This window comes from Hyperolius riggenbachi, chromosome 1, assembly GCF_040937935.1.
Source record: "Hyperolius riggenbachi isolate aHypRig1 chromosome 1, aHypRig1.pri, whole genome shotgun sequence".
Classification (NCBI taxonomy): domain Eukaryota; kingdom Metazoa; phylum Chordata; class Amphibia; order Anura; family Hyperoliidae; genus Hyperolius; species Hyperolius riggenbachi.
In genome coordinates, this window is record NC_090646.1 from 685658477 (window position 1) to 685677138 (window position 18662).

General features: G+C 47.6%; 1 protein-coding gene across 2 annotated transcripts in view; it reads right to left on the reverse strand.

Annotated features, from left to right (window-relative positions):
* The window catches only part of LOC137532599 (NACHT, LRR and PYD domains-containing protein 3-like), a 738694-nt gene that overhangs the window by 4096 nt on the left and 715936 nt on the right, over nucleotides 1–18662 (reverse strand). The window lies entirely within an intron of this gene.

Here is an 18662-nt window from a genome sequence, read left to right on the forward strand (position 1 = left end):
CACACAGGTCCTTCTCAAAAAATTAGCATATTGTGATAAAGTTCATTATTTTCTGTAATGTACTGATAAACATTAGACTTTCATATATTTTAGATTCATTACACACAACTGAAGTAGATCAAGCCTTTTATTGTTTTAATATTGATGATTTTGGCATACAGCTCATGAAAACCCAAAATTCCTATCTCAAAAAATTAGTATATCATGAAAAGGTTCTCTAAACGAGCTATTAACCTAATCATCTGAATCAACGAATTAACTCTAAACACCTACAAAAGATTCCTGAGGCTTTTAAAAACTCCCAGCCTGGTTCATTACTCAAAACCGCAATCATGGGTAAGACTGCCGACCTGACTGCTGTCCAGAAGGCCATCATTGACGCCCTCAAGCTAGAGGGTAAGACACAGAAAGAAATTTCTGAACGAATAGGCTGTTCCCAGAGTGATGTATCAAGGCACCTCAGTGGGAAGTCTGTGGGAAGGAAAAAGTGTGGCAGAAAACGCTGAACAACCAGAAGAGGTGACCGGACCCTGAGGAAGATTGTGGAGAAGGACCGATTCCAGACCTTGGGGGACCTGCGGAAGCAGTGGACTGAGTCTGGAGTAGAAACATCCAGAGCCACCGTGTACAGGCGTGTGCAGGAAATGGGCTACAGGTGCCGCATTCCCCAGGCCAAGCCACTTTTGAACCAGAAACAGCGGCAGAAGCGCCTGACCTGGGCTACAGAGAAGCAGCACTGGACTGTTGCTCAGTGGTCCAAAGTACTTTTTTCGGATGAAAGCAACTTTTACATGTCATTCGGAAATCAAGGTGCCAGAGTCTGGAGGAAGACTGAGGAGAGGGAAATGCCAAAATGCCTGAAGTCCCGTGTCAAGTACCCACAGTCAGTGATGGTCTGGGGTGCCATGTCAGCTGCTGGTGTTGGTCCACTGTGTTTTATCAAGGGCAGGGTCAATGCAGCTAGCTATCAGGAGATTTTGGAGCACTTCATGCTTCCATCTGCTGAAAAGCTTTATGGAGATGAAGATTTCATTTTTCAGCACGACCTGGCACCTGCTCACAGTGCCCAAACCACTGGTAAATGGTTTACTGACCATGGTATTACTGTGCTCATTTGGCCTGCCAACTCTCCTGACCTGAACCCCATAGAGAATCTGTGGGATTGTATACATTGTATACACGTACTGCCCAGATGCACACACACACATAGTATACACGTACTGCGCAGATGCACACACACACATTGTATACACGTACTGCGCAGATGCACACACACACATTGTATACACGTACTGCGCAGATGCACACACACACATTGTATACACGTACTGCGCAGATGCACACACACACATTGTATACACGTACTGCGCAGATGCACACACACACATAGTATACACGTACTGCGCAGATGCACACACACACACATTGTATACACGTACTGCGCAGATGCACACACACACATTGTATACACGTACTGCGCAGATGCACACACACACATTGTATACACGTACTGCGCAGATGCACACACACATTGTATACACGTACTGCGCAGATGCACACACACACATAGTATACACGTACTGCGCAGATGCACACACACACATTGTATACACGTACTGCGCAGATGCACACACACACATTGTATACACGTACTGCGCAGATGCACACACACACATAGTATACACGTACTGCGCAGATGCACACACACACATTGTATACACGTACTGCGCAGATGCACACACACACATTGTATACACGTACTGCGCAGATGCACACACACATTGTATACACGTACTGCGCAGGTGCACACACACACATAGTATACACGTACTGCGCAGATGCACACACACACATTGTATACACGTACTGCGCAGATGCACACACACACATTGTATACACGTACTGCACAGATGCACACACACACATTGTATACACGTACTGCACAGATGCACACACACATTGTATACACGTACTGCACAGATGCACACACACACATTGTATACACGTACTGCGCAGATGCACACACACATTGTATACATGTACTGCGCAGATGCACACACACACACACATTGTATACACGTACTGCACAGATGCACACACACATTGTATACATGTACTGCGCAGATGCACACACACACATTGTGTGTATATATATATATAAATATATATATATTCAATTCACTTTATTGTCATTGTGTAACACAACGAAATTACTTTTTATGACAACATATATATAGGGAACATAGTGATAGTAACAAGGAAGAGAAGAAATTATACAAGTATGCCAGGCATTACAGATGTTTAAACAATTTGTTCACAGTGTAAATTATTTCAGAGAGGATTCAGAGTTTATCAAGTTTATGGCAGATGGGAAAAAGCTGTCTTTCAGTCTGTTTGTGTGTGTACGGGTTGATCTAAAACGTTTACCTGATGGAAGGAGCTCAAACAAGGCATTTCCAGGGTGAGTGTTGTCCATGATCATGTTTTTGGCCCTTCTCACGCTGCGAGTATCATACAAAAGTTCCAGTGATGGTAGTTCAGTGCCAATAATGGCTTCTGCTGTTCTAACAACTCGCTGCAGGGCTTCTCTAGTAGCCTTGGTGCAGCTGTTGTACCAGGCCGTCATGCAATTGGTCAGAACGCTTTCTATAGTGCATCTGTAGAAATTAACCAGCAGCTTCTGTGGGAGGTTAGCTCTCCTTAGTTTTCTCAAAAAGTAGAGGCGTTGTTGTGCTTTGCCAGTTAGAGCTAAAGCAGGTGCACACACACACACATTGCATACACATAGGGCTTGATTCACAAAGCGGTGCTAACCTACTTAGCACGTCTAAAGTCTTTAGACGCGCTAACCAGGGAACTAAGTAGGTTAGCACCGGATTTCTCAATCAGATCGCGCGCTAACTTTGCGCGTGCAAAGTTTTACGCGCGCTAAGTCCCATAGGCTTTAATGGGCACTTCGCGCGGAGCACCCTGCGCTCTGTGCAGTGCGCGCGTGTAAAGTTTTGCGCGCGAAAAAGCTCGTTTAGATGTGCTAAGGGGGTTTTCACAGGCGTGCTAACAGTAAGCACCGCTTTGTGAATCAAGCCCATAATGTGCAGGCACACACACACACATTGCATACACATAATGTGCAGGTACACACACACACACACACACACACACACACATTGCATACACATAGGGCTTGATTCACAAAAGAGTGCTAACTGCTAGCACGGCCGTTTTCGCGCGAATTTTCTCATTGCGCGTGATCGCAAATTTTCACGCAAAACGATAACGATAAATTCTCGTTTGCGTGCAAAAACGTTATTGTTTTGGCGTGAAAATTCGCGATCGCACGCAATGCGAAAATTCGCGCAAAAACGGCCATGCTAACAGTTTGCACTCTTTTGTGAATCAAGCCCATAATGTGCAGGTACAGACACATTGCATACACATAATGTGCAGGTACACACACACACATTGCATACACATAATGTGCAGGTACAGACACAGACACATTGCATACACATAATGTGCAGGTACACACACACACACACACATTGCATACACATAATGTGCAGGTACAGACACACACACACACACACATTGCATACACATAATGTGCAGGTACACACACACACACATTGCATACACATAATGTGCAGGTACACACACACACACACACACACACACACACACACATTGCATACACATAATGTGCAGGTACAGACACACACACACACACACACATTGCATACACATAATGTGCAGGTACACACACACACACATTGCATACACATAATGTGCAGGTACACACACACACACACACACACACACACACACACACACACACACACACACACACACACACACACACACACACATTGCATACACATAATGGGCAGGTACACACACACACACATTGCATACACATAATGTGCAGGTACACACACACACACACATTGCATTCACATAATGTGCAGGTACACACACACACACACACACATTGCATACACATAATGTGCAGGTACAGACACATTGCATACACATAATGTGCAGGTACACACACACACACACACACACACACACACACACACACACACACACACACACACATTGCATACACATAATGTGCAGGTACAGACACAGACACATTGCATACACATAATGTGCAGGTACACACACACACACACACACACAGACACATTGCATACACATAATGTGCAGGTACACACACACACACACACATTGCATACACATAATGTGCAGGTACAGACACAGACACATTGCATACACATAATGTGCAGGTACACACACAGACACATTGCATACACATAATGTGCAGGTACACACACACACACACACACACACACATTGCATTCACATAATGTGCAGGTACACACACACACACACACATTGCATTCACATAATGTGCAGGTACACACACACACACACACACATTGCATTCACATAATGTGCAGGTACACACACATACACACATTGCATTCACATAATGTGCAGGTACACACACACACACATTACATACACATAATGTGCAGGCACACACACACACACACATTACATACACATAATGTGCAGGCACACACACACACACACACACATTGCATACACATAATGTGCAGGTACACACACACACACACATTGCATACACATAATGTGCAGGCACACACACACACACACATTGCATACACATAATGTGCAGGCACACACACACACATTGCATACACATAATGTGCAGGTACACACACACACACACACTGCATACACATAATGTGCAGGCACACACACACACACATTGCATACACATAATGTGCAGGCACACACACACACATTGCATACACATAATGTGCAGGTACACACACACACACACACACACACATTGCATACACATAATGTGCAGGTACACACACACACACATTGCATACACATAATGTGCAGGTACACACACACACACATTGCATACACATAATGTGCAGGCACACACACACACACACACACACACACACACACACACACACACACACACACACACACACACACACACACATACACACACACACACACACACTGCATTCACATAATGTGCAGGCACACACACACACATTACATACACATAATGTGCAGGTACACACACACACACACACACTGCATACACATAATGTGCAGGTACACACACACACATTGCATACACATAATGTGCAGGTACACACACACACACATTGCATACACATAATGTGCAGGTACACACACACACACATTGCATACACATAATGTGCAGGTACACACACACACACACATTGCATACACATAATGTGCAGGTACACACACACACATTGCATACACATAATGTGCAGGTACACACACACACATTGCATACACATAATGTGCAGGTACACACATTATGTGCAGGTACACACACACACATTGCATACACATAATGTGCAGGTACACACACACACACACACACACACACACACACACACACACACACACACACATTGCATACACATAATGTGCAGGCACACACACACACATTACATACACATAATGTGCAGGTACACACACACACACACACACACACACACTGCATACACATAATGTGCAGGTACACACACACACATTGCATACACATAATGTGCAGGTACACACACACACACACACATTGCATACACATAATGTGCAGGCACACACACACACATTGCACACACATAATGTGCAGGTACACACACACACACACACACACACACACATTGCACACACATAATGTGCAGGTACACACACACACACATTGCACACACATAATGTGCAGGTACACACACACACACACACACACACACACACATTGCACACACATAATGTGCAGGTACACACACACACACACACACACACACACACACACACATTGCATACACATAATGTGCAGGCACACACACACACATAATGTGCAGGCACACACACACACATTGCACACACATAATGTGCAGGCACACACACACACATTGCACACACATAATGTGCAGGTACACACACACACACACACACATTGCACACACATAATGTGCAGGTACACACACACACACACACACACACACATTGCACACACATAATGTGCAGGTACACACACACACACTACGGTGGCGTTGTAGTTAGCGCTCTCGCCTTGTAGTGCTGGATCCTCTGGTTTGAATTACAGGCATGGCAACATCTCCAAGGAACTTGTATGTTCTCTGCGTGTCTGTGTTGGTTTTCCCCGGGCAATCTGATTTCCTCCAACACCCCAAAAACATACAGATAAAATAATTGGCTTCCCCTAAATTGGTTCTAGACCACAGTACATACACTACAGGATACATACATAGACATATGACTATGGAAGGGATTAGATCAGGGGTGTCAAACTCAAATAAACAGAGGGCCAAAATGCAAAACTTAGTCCAGGTCGAGGGCCCAAAGTCATTTATTCCCCCTCCCCCATTTTGAATGATTGCACAGCAGTGTTCTCCCCAGAAATGTTTTTCAGCCGAGTGGTATGAAAAAGTAGCCGGTTGGGGTAGGTCATGCAGGGTGCCACTAGGTGGAGAATTGGCAGGGTGCCACTAGGTGGGGAATTGGCAGGGTGCCACTAGGTGGGGAATTGGCAGGGTGCCACTAGGTGGGGAATTGGCAGGGTGCCACTAGGTGGGGAATTGGCAGGGTGCCACTAGGTGGGGAATTGGCAGGGTGCCACTAGGTGGGGAATTGGCAGGGTGCCACTAGGTGGAGAATTGGCAGGGTGCCACTAGGTGGGGAATCCCATAAATTGACAGGCTAGGCTCCGTCTTTTGTACTAGAATATCTTAAAGGGATACTTAACTGAAGAAAAATGAGGCTAGCTACTTACCTGGGGCTTCTTCTAGCCTCCTAATGTCCTCCTGCTCCCTGATCGCCATTCCTCACTGCTCTGTTCCTTAGCCCCGCACCTCCTCGATCATGCTGCTGTGGCGGGGAGTGCTTTGCCCATGTGCAGTAGCAATTTTTAGTTGCTGCGCCAGTGCAGAACGCTACCGTCACAGTAATGTGATGGAGGAGGCGAGTGACATGTGGCCGCACATGCAGCGATCAGAGAGGAACAAAGCGGTGCAGAACGACTGCAAGGGATAAGAACAACTTAAAGTGAACCTCCGGACTAAAAATCTACTCAGCAGAACTGAAAAGGCTTGGTGTTTCTTTAACAGTTTCACAGCATCAGAACTTTGTTTTTCTTACCAAAGCATCATTTTTAGCTGCATTTCTAGCTAAGCTCCACCCATCAAAGAAAAAAAGCCCGGGCTTTTTTCCCCTGATGCTGTGCAGAGCATGATGGGATTCCCCATGTTGTTATTCACGTTGCCTAGCAACTGGGAGAGGTGCTCAGGACACAGGACAGTTGGAACTGTGTCTCATGCTCCCTGTCACCTTCTTTCAACCAAAAAGATGGCTGCCCGCATGAAATCAAACATTTGCCTGTTCTTTTAAAACAGTGTGGGCAAGAGATTATATTACCTATCTATTTTAATTAACATAACTAATGTAACTTAATGACAGTATGTTTGTTTAGGCTGGAGTTCCTCTTTAAGGGGCTAGCTGGAGGAAGCCCCAGGTAGGTAGCTGCCCATTTTCCTTTAACAGTTGAAGTGTCCTTTAGGCTGGTTTCACAGTGGGACATTACAGGCGCACGTTAGAGCAGCCTGTAACGCACCCCACCGCACAGCAATGAAAAATCAATGGGCTGTTCACAGTGCCCACGTTGCGTTTCTTAGTAACGCTGCGCCATAAGACAACGTACTGCATGCAGTACTTTATAAGCGGCAGAGCTGCGTTAGACTGCTTGCACATGCTCAGTAACATTGGGGAGGAGGGGAGAGCGGCCGGGCACATGGCTAATTAATATTCACTGCACTCAGTGACGTGCAGTGTTTACTTCCTGGAGCGGCCGCTCTGTGCGGCGATTGGCCGGGCGGGACCACGTGATGCCGCATGCGCACAAGAGTACGCATCACGGACGCCAGAGTGAGCTGCACAACGCGGCTCACTCTTGACGTCCACATCAGAGAGCACCAGGCGTTGTGTTAGGTGCACGTTATGTGCCCTATAACGTCCCCTAAACGCAACGTCCTGGTGTGTAACTAGCCTTAAAGTTCTAACTACCCTTCTGCTGATTTAACAATGAAACCAGCAGCTTTTCCTATATACTTGGGTGGTTCCAGTGTGGAAATGAGGATTTCTGGGCCATAGCATGATATTGATAAGCAGGCAGCTTACCAATATGCTATGGCACCAGATATCCCCTCTTACACCACCCATGTACTGTATATAGGAAACATCTTGGTAGTTTCATTTTCAAGCCCCCCCCCCCCCCCCCCCACACACACACACACACTCACTTCTGTCATCAATCAGGGCCGGGGACAGGATAATTGTGGGGGTCAGAGCTGCGTGTTCTCTCCTCTCTTCAGCTCAGTAAAGGGAGAGGAGGAGGAGGAGAGTCTGGATGGATATTCCAGAGCTGCGCTTCCTCTCCGATCTTCAGCTCACATGCATGTGATGTCACCTGCATTACCCACTCCTCCACACAACTGCCAGGAGCTGAGGAGGAGGGTGGAGATGGCGTCCCTGAGTGACAGCGGCTGGCTGCAATGATACAGCCGCCGCTGATCACTAATGAATGCTCAGAGCAGGGATAATTTTACCCGGGTGCTCATGGATTTCACCCGGGCGGCTGCCCAGGTAAAAGGCTCTGGGGAGAACAGTGGCACAGCTCCCGACAATTTGCAACGCATGCTATAGCCACAGTGGGGCAAAAAAAAAAACAATCAAAAAAAAAACCTCACCCGACAACACCTGCTGGTGGACATAAACTTTTGGATAAGCTGGGCTTATCTGCCTGTTCTACTCCTCCCCGTTCTCAACAAGAGCGAGCTGCCTCTCCAATATAGCAACGTCAAGATTCCTCCTCTCCACGCTCTCGGCAGTAGTTCCTTATGAGCAGCCATTTTTGGATCCTTGTGGTGTTCTGGCTATGTTGAGCCTTGCTTCTGGAACAGTCTTCTATTTTTATCTGACTGTGTGCATGTACACTCACCTAAAGGATTATTAGGAACACCTGTTCAATTTCTCATAAATGCAGTTATCTAATCAACCAATCACATGGCAGTTGCTTCAATGCATTTAGGGGTGTGGTCCTGGTCAAGACAATCTCTGTGGGTGAAAATGCCTTGTTGATGCTAGAGGTCAGAGGAGAATGGGCCGACTGATTCAAGCTGAGCAACGTTGACTGAAATAACCACTCGTTACAACCGAGGTATGCAGCAAAGCATTTGTGAAGCCACAACATGCACAACCTTGAGGCGGATGGGCTACAACAGAAGACCCCACCGGGTACCACTCATCTCCACTACAAAAAGGAAAAAGAGGCTACAATTTGCACAAGCTCACCAAAATTGGACAGTTGAAGACTGGAAAAATGTTGCCTGGTCTGAGTCTTGATAGAGTCAGAATTTGGCATAAACAGAATGAGAACATGGATCCATCATGCCTTGTTACCACTGTGCAGGCTGGTGGTGGTGGTGTAATGGTATAGGGGATGTTTTCTTGGCACACTTTAGGTCCCTTAGTGCCAATTGGGCATTGTTTAAATGCCACGGGCTACCTGAGCATTGTTTCTGACCATGTCCATCCCTTCATGACCACCATGTACCCATCCTCTGATGGCTACTTCCAGCAGGATAATGCACCATGTCACAAAGCTCCAATCATTTCACATTGGTTTCTTGAACATGACAATGAGTACACTGTACTAAAATGCCCCCACAGTCACCAGATCTCCACCCAATAGAGCATCTTTGGGATGTGATGGAACGGGAGCTTCGTGCCCTGGATGTGCATCCCACAAATCTCCACTAACTGCAAGATGCTATTCTATCAATATGGGCCAACATTTCTAAAGAAATGTTCCTTCTATCTACAGAGAGCGACTTCTTAACCCTGAGCGGGGTCAGGTTACAATTCTCCCCGCCTGCTTATCTAGTGGTTGCTTTGGAGGCGACCCGCCCTTGTGAGTATAATCATTGTGTGTGTTTGCATCAGACATCACCTTATTAACATACTACACCATATCGGGCTCTCCGTTCTCCCCCTTTCTTTCAAGCTTGCATTGCCTCGTCATTGTTCGACTGAGTGTCTTACCGATTGCAACCCACAATATGGACTTTATAGATAAACGAGCTGCCCACAGAGAAGGCCTTCTAGCCCAATTCAAGACTACTCCCACACCACAACCCGAGTCTATTGCAGACCCCCCGGATGAAATCACAGTTCCAGATATTGACCTCAAACCCCTATTCATCAAACTGGACAATGCGCTCAAAGATGAATTCTTCAATATTGCGGACATAGCCATGCAAGAAACCTATATAAAAGAGAAAATTTCCCCTGATGGGATTAGAATTAAAACTCTCACAGCTTTTCCCAAAGATTCTGTGTTCTCTGATGACTGGTATGATTATTTGGAGAGTTGTACGGGAGGAATGATGGAGAGAATCATCAGAAAACGCAAATCTATTTGTAACGATAGGTGTCAGCAACACAGATATTCTGATTATTGGTGATCTGCAGTATCCCCAATAATACAGATGCTATACCTGATTATGATGATCTGCAGAATCACCAATAATGCTGCTATAGCCAGACACAGGACAACCAATGAGGAGAGTGTTTGGTGCAACATTAACCAGGAGGAGAGGAATCACCCGAGGAGCGGGTGATTCAGGTTCTACTGCAGCCGGTGCTCACCTTATGTACTGATTAGACCGTACTGCAGACAATACCATGAACCTCTGCAATGAAGAGGTAGGAATGGGCCGCAAGGGATCACCTGTGAGACAGATGAAGCGTACTGTTTTGCAGCCTAGGAATAGTTGATACAGATGGTGAACAGAGATAGTGTCACGGACAGAACTGCGGCCTAGGAGCAGCAATCAGACAGTACTGCAGCCGTGGCGCAGTTTGACATTAGTGATAGAGTATCCTACGTGACACAGACAGTACTGCAGCCTAGGAGCAGTGTTTCAGACAGTACTGCAGCCTAGGTAGGAGAGGCAGACAGTACTGCAGCCTAGGAGCAGTGTTTCAGACAGTACTGCAGCCTAGGTAGGAGAGGCAGACAGTACTGCAGCCTAGGAGCAGTGTTTCAGACAGTACTGCAACCTAGGTAGCTGCAGTATCCTACACCTGGATGCTGGTGTAGGATACTAAATAACCTCACCAGTGGCAGGGCCCACTGGTGTAGGTAGCGTGGTCAGACAGGCAGGTTTGGCAACGAGCAGACAGAGACAGTACAGAAGGAATAGGCTGATTCAACGTCAGGGACAGGCTGGGTCGGCAACGTGAATCAGATAGATAAGGTACAGAATCGATAAACAAACGGGAAGTTAGTGGAAGCAGAAGGTCATAACAAATATACAATGCACTAGTACTTTAAGCTATCAATCAGAATCTGCCTAAGTGTGGATCCCCGACTCTGGCCGGTTCTAGCATACCTTGGGATCTGACTAGGGTCTGAGCGCTAACACTACAGCATTCGCAACAGCAGACGCCGGACTACTGACAGGGCTGCCCTATATATACTCCCTCACACTCCACAGTGCTGCCCTAACACTCAGCCAATCCGAACGGAATCCGAGGTCAGCTGACAGCCTGGTCAGCTGACCCTCCTCCGTGATGCATAAAGTTCCTGCCGATCTGCCCGCGCGCGCGTAGCCCTCAGCCTATTGGCAATGGAAGGACCAGGCAGACTCTGAGCATGTAACCGCGCGGCAGACGCTGCAGGTTGATACGCGGAGATAGCCGCCATGCCGCTGGTCCCAGCAGCGGCATCTCCGCAATCCATTACAGTACCCCCCCCCCCCCCTGAGGAGTGGACCCCGGACACTTCCCACCCAGCTTCTCCGGGTGCAACTTATGAAATTTCTTCCTCAAATTCTCAGCATGCATGCGACAACTTGGCACCCAAGATCTCTCTTCTAGCCCATATCCCTTCCAATGGACCAGGTACTGCACAGAATTCTGCACTAATCGAGAATCCAGTATCTTCTCGATCTCATATTCGGGTTGATCATCAACCATCACAGGGGGGGGGGGAGGAGTCCACGTGCACAGCAGGTTTCAACAAAGACACATGGAACAATCTCACGCCTCTCATACTGGCTGGGAGATCAATCGTATACGTGACATCATTAATCTTCCTAGTGACAGGATATGGGCCTATAAACTTGGGTCCCAACTTGGCCGATGGTTGTTTTAATGCCAGATGACGGGTGGATACCCACACCATGTGCCCTGGGGAAAATCTCCACTCTGCAGACCGTCTCTTGTCCGCCTGCTTTTTCTGGGTCTGGAATGCTTTCCCCAGGTTCCTCTTAACTGAACCCCAAATCTCCTTCAGTGGCCTTTGCCAGTCTTCCAGAGCCGGGAAAGGGGATGAAGCCACCGGCAAAGGGGAAAACTTGGGAGACCTTCCTGACACCACTTGAAAAGGAGAGAACCCAGAAGAGGAACTCCTCAGGTTATTATGTGCGAACTCAGCGAACGGCAAAAACTTGACCCAATCTGACTGCGCATCCGCCACATAACACCTGAGGAACTGTTCCAGAGATTGATTAACTCTCTCGGTCTGGCCATTAGTCTGGGGGTGGTATCCAGATGAGAACGAAAGATCCATGCCCAGTTGATGGCAAAAGGCCCTCCAAAATTTTGACACAAACTGCACTCCCCTGTCAGAGACCACATTCTCTGGTATGCCATGCAGCCGGAAGACATGCTGAATGAAAAGATCAGCTAATTCCTGGGCCGATGGGAGTCCTTTTAGGGGCACGAAGTGGGCCATCTTGCTGAATCTATCTACCACCACTCAGATAACAGTTTTACCCTCAGACCTAGGGAGTTCTCCCACGAAGTCCATTGACAGATGAGTCCATGGCTCATTTGGCACTGGTAAAGGTTGTAACGTGCCTGACGAGAGGGTTTACTCCTGGCACAAACCAAAAATTCCCTTACAAATTCTTTACAGTCAGATGCTAATGATGGCCACCATACACATCTCGCTAGGAGATCCTGAGTTCGGGTAGCCCCTGGCTGCCCAGCATGCTTATGACTGTGGAACAACTGCAAAAGTTGTAGTCGAAATGGGAGTGGCACGAACAGAACCCCTTCAGGCTTTCTGTCTGGAGTATCTTGTTGGTAGGGCCCCAGTACAGTCGCCCAGTTCTCCCAAGTCTCGGTAGCGGCCAAGACCACCTTCTGAGGTATAATAGTCTCAGGGGTTGAGGACTGGGCTGTCTCAGGCTCAAAACACCTGGAGAGAGCATCAGCTTTCACGTTCTTGCTACCCGGTGTATACGTAATAATGAATCTGAATCTTGAAAAGAATAAAGATCACCGGGCTTGCCGGGGACTAAGCCTCTTGGCCCCCTCGATGTACTCCAGATTTTTATGATCCGTGTAAACTGTAATTGTGTGTTCTGCCCCTTCTAGCCAATGGCGCCACTCCTCAAAGGCCAACTTGATGGCCAAGAGCTCCCTATTGCCAATATCGTAGTTTTTCTCAGCCGGAGAGAATCTACACGAAAAGAAGGCACATGGGTGCAATTTGCCTTGTAGACCAGAGCGCTGAGACAGAACAGCCCCAACCCCTACTTCGGATGCATCGACCTCTACTATGAAGGGGAAGGTAACATCTACATGTCTCAGGATGGGCGCAGAACAGAACATTTTCTTCAATGAGGCAAAAGCTACATGGGCCTCCTCAGACCAGTGATAAGTGTCAGCCCCTTTTTTAGTAAGACTGGTGAGAGGGGACACAATGGTAGAGAAGCCCTTGATGAACTTTCTGTAGTAATTTGCGAACCCCAAGAATCTCTGGAGTGCCTTCAACCCCACCGCTTGCGGCCTCTCCAACACAGCGAAGACCTTCTTGGGATCCATTGAAAGACCAGAAGTGGAAATAATGTATCCCAAGAATGGCACCTCTGTGACCTCGAACACACATTTCTCCAACTTCGCATAAAGCGAGTTCTGTCTTAATTTCTGTAGGACGATCTTAAAGTGATCCTTAATTCAACTTAAAAAAATGAGATTTACTCACCTGGGGCTTCCCTCAGCCCCCAGCAGTCGATCGGTGCCCTCGCAGCTCCGCTCCGATGTCCCAGGACCCGCCGGCGAGCACTTCAGGTTTGGCCGTCACCGGCCGACAGGCATGGGAACGCGAGTGATTGTTCGCCCCCTATGCTGCTATTGCGGCCAGGAGGTCGCAATAGCAGCATAGGGGGCAATATACAGGCTGGGAACGCGAACAATCACTCGCGTTCCCATGCCTGTCGGCCGGTGACGGCCAAACTGGAAGTGCTCGCCGGCGGGTCCTGGGACATCGGAGCGGAGCTGCGAGGGCACCGATCGGCTGCTGGGGGCTGAGGGAAGCCCCAGGTGAGTAAATCTCATTTTTTTAAGTTGACTTAAGGATCACTTTAATGTGTTTGCGATGTTCTGTCACGTTAGGTGAGAAAATTAGTATATCATCAAGATAAACGAGCACAAATTTACCCAAAACGTCCCGGAAGACCTCATTGATTAACTCTTGGAAGACGGCAGAGCGTTACACAACCCGAAGGGCATAACCAGATACTCGTAATGCCCGTCGGGTGTGTTAAACGCCGTCTTCCACTCGTCTCCGTCTCTGATGCGCACAAGGTTGTATGCCCCTCGCAGGTCCAGTTTAGAGAAGATACTAGCCTTGGTAACTTGCGTGAACAAATCATCTATTAGAGGCAATGGGTACCGATTTTTCACAGTGATCTTATTCAAGCCTCTATAGTCTATACAAGGTCTGAGGCCTCCATCCTTTTTCTGTACAAAAAAGAACCCAGCTCCCGCTGGGGACCGGGAGGGACGAATGAAACCCTTGGCCAAATTCTCCTTAATGTATTCCTGCATTGCTAGCTTCTCAGGGCCAGATAAGTTATAAAGGTGGCCTCTAAGGGGCATACAACCAGATCTTAACTGTATAGGGCAGTCATAGCTCCGGTGAGGCGGCAGTTTGTCCGCAGACTTTGGGCAAAAGACATCTGCAAATTCCGCATACTGTACTGGCACTCCTTCAACCTGAATCTTGGAGGCGCAAACAGCCACCCGCTCCAAACAATGACGACGACAGTGGCTAGACCAGCTCTGTAGCTGACCAGAAGCCCAGTCGATCTGAGGAGAGTGGACTTGCAACCAGGGCATGCCAAGAATGATTGTTGAAGTTGCCATATGCAGAACAAAGAACTGTATTTTCTCCTTATGCAGAACACCTATGGTGCAAGTCAGAGACGGGGTCTGAGACAGAGGTTGCCTGCACTGAAGCGGCGAGTCATGGACCGCTGTAACCACAATCTGACGATCTAAGGGGAGCAAGGGAATCCCCAATTTCTTTACAAATTCAAAATCTATAAAATTGGCTGCTGAGCCAGAATCTACAAAAGCCTCAGTGGGCGTGGTTTGATCCTCCCAAATGATGGAGCAGGGCAGTAGCAAACGGTTATTATAGAGGTATTGACTGCTCGCCTAGGGTATTACCTCTGACTACACCTAGGCGGCAGCGTTTCCCGACTTCTTAGGACAGTTCTGTACAACATGACCCTGTTCTGCACAGTATAAACACAGCCCTTCTGATCTTCTGCGATTCTTTTCTACCTGCGTCAATCTAGAATGTCCGATTTGCATCGGTTCGTCGGGAGGTGACGAAGGTGGAGAGGAAGCGTATGAGACAGATCTTACAGCGAGCCTACCCCGGGTCTGCTTCTGATAGCGCAGACGGCGATCTACTCGCCCTGCCAATGAGATGGCATCGTCTATGGATTTGGGTTCGGGATGTCCCAACATCAAATCCGCAACTGCGTCAGACAAACCCGAGAGGAAACAGTCTAGTAGTGCATACGTTCCCCATCTAGCTGACACAGCCCACTTCCTAAATTCTGCAGCGTAAATCTCTACCGGATTGCGACCCTGCTTGAGAGTCTTTAGCTTCCTCTCAGCAGTAATTGCAATATCCGGATCATCGTATATTATGGCCATAGCCTTAAAGAACTCCTGTACCGAGGATAATGCCTCATGTTCTGGCTGCAGGCTATATGCCCACGTCTGAGAGTCTCCTGACAACAGAGTCTTAATAATCGTTATCCTCTGACTTTCTGTTCCCGATAAATTGGGCCTCAACTCAAAATAAGAAAGTACCCGATTCTTAAAATTACGAAAATCAGATCTGTGCCCTGAAAACTTTTCAGGTACAGCCATACGTAGGTCTGTAACTGGAGGGGATCGCACTGAATCCACAGCCGTTTGAAGTATCCTGACTGTTCCAGACAGTTGAGTGATCTGAGTCTGTTGGGTATTAATTAACCCGGTGAGGTTATTCACCGCGGTAGTCAAGATATCAACTTGGCTGCAAAGTGCGTCCATAGTGTTTGGTCTGCTGTTCTGTAATGATAGGTGTCAGCTGAACAGATATTCTGATTATTGGCGATCTGCAGTATCCCCAATAATACAGATGCTATACCTGATTATATGGTGATCTGCAGAATCACCAATAATGCTGGTATAGCTAGACACAGGACAACCAATGAGGAGAGAGTGTTTGATGCAACAGTAACCAGGAGGAGAGGAATCACCTGAGGAGCGGGTGATTCAGGTTCTACTGCAGCCGGTGCTCACCTTATGTACTGATGAGACCGTACTGCAGACAATACCATGAACCTCTACAATGAAGAGGTAGGAATGGGCCGCAAGGGATCACCTGTGAGACAGATGAAGCGTACTGTTTTGCAGCCTAGGAATAGTTGATACAGATGGTGAACAGAGAGAGTGTCACGGACAGAACTGCGGCCTAGGAGCAGCAATCAGACAGTACTGCAGCCGTGGCGCAGTTTGACACTAGTGATAGAGTATCCTACGTGACACAGACAGTACTGCAGCCTAGGAGCAGTGTTTCAGACAGTACTGCAGCCTAGGTAGGAGAGGCAGACAGTACTGCAGCCTAGGAGCGGTGTTTCAGACAGTACTGCAGCCTAGGTAGGAGAGGCAGACAGTACTGCAGCCTAGGAGCAGTGTTTCAGACAGTACTGCAACCTAGGTAGCTGCAGTATCCTACACCTGGATGCTGGTGTAGGATACTAAATAACCTCACCAGTGGCAGGGCCCACTGGTGTAGGTAGCGTGGTCAGACAGGCAGGTTTGGCAACGAGCAGACAGAGACAGTACAGAAGGAATAGGCTGATTCAATGTCAGGGACAGGCTGGGTCGGCAACGTGAATCAGATAGATAAGGTACAGAATCGATAAACAAACGGGAAGTCAGTGGAAGCAGAAGGTCATAACAAATATACAATGCACTAGTACTTTAAGCTATCAATCAGAATCTGGCTAAGTGTGGATCCCCGACTCTGGCCGGTTCTAGCATACCTTGGGATCTGACTAGGGTCTGAGCGCTAACACTACAGCATTCGCAACAGCAGACGCCGGACTACTGACAGGGCTGCCCTATATATACTCCCTCACACTCCACAGTGCTGCCCTAACACTCAGCCAATCCGAACGGAATCCGAGGTCAGCTGACAGCCTGGTCAGCTGACCCTCCTCCGTGATGCATAAAGTTCCTGCCGATCTGCCCGCGCGCGCGTAGCCCTCAGCCTATTGGCAATGGAAGGACCAGGCAGACTCTGAGCATGTAACCGCGCGGCAGACGCTGCAGGTTGATACGCGGAGATAGCCGCCATGCCGCTGGTCCCAGCAGCGGCATCTCCGCAATCCATTACACTATTATTTTAGAATTACAACCAGTAATTATAGATTGTAGAGAACAATTATCCCTTCACCTCAAAAACAAACAATATCACCCCCTTATGTCCAATTTGATTTTACGCACAAAAAAATTCGAAATAGATACCATTGATGCCAAACTCAAAAAACTCAACAGAGACAGACTGGCCTACGCTGAACATAGGGAGATGGAACGTAGGACCAGATTCCCCCCCACAAACCCCAGACCCACACTCCCCAACCCAGCACCCCCACCACCATTAATGAGTCTCACCATTCCACGCCCACCACAGTACCCCCATACCCACCACCCATATTGGTTCCCCCTCCCGGGTACAAACCACCAGCCACAACACAGGATGAACCCTCCAATAATCCCACCACTCCCATCTCACTGTCAGCTCCTAAATTCTGCTTCGGACAAAGACTGACTAAAACCATTTTCAACAAACCAACAATTTTCAACAAACAAACTCACAAACATCCAACTCAGGGCTACAAACCGAAACCCATAGTCAAACCCCAAACAACAAAAAAACGCCATCCCCCTCTGGGTAATTCCAAGGTCGACCAGATTATTGACAACACCGATACGATCTTTACAAACAATCTTCACTCGACACCCTCCATTAATAAAAACATCAGATTTGCACCAAATACCAGTCCAGCTTGCAATTTCATGGTTGGTTCCCCGCCCAAATCTCTAGTCATACACACCACCAACTCCACTGGTGAAGTTCCAATAACTACAGGCAATACCTAGTGATACCAATCCCATTTCTAGCCCAATAGAAG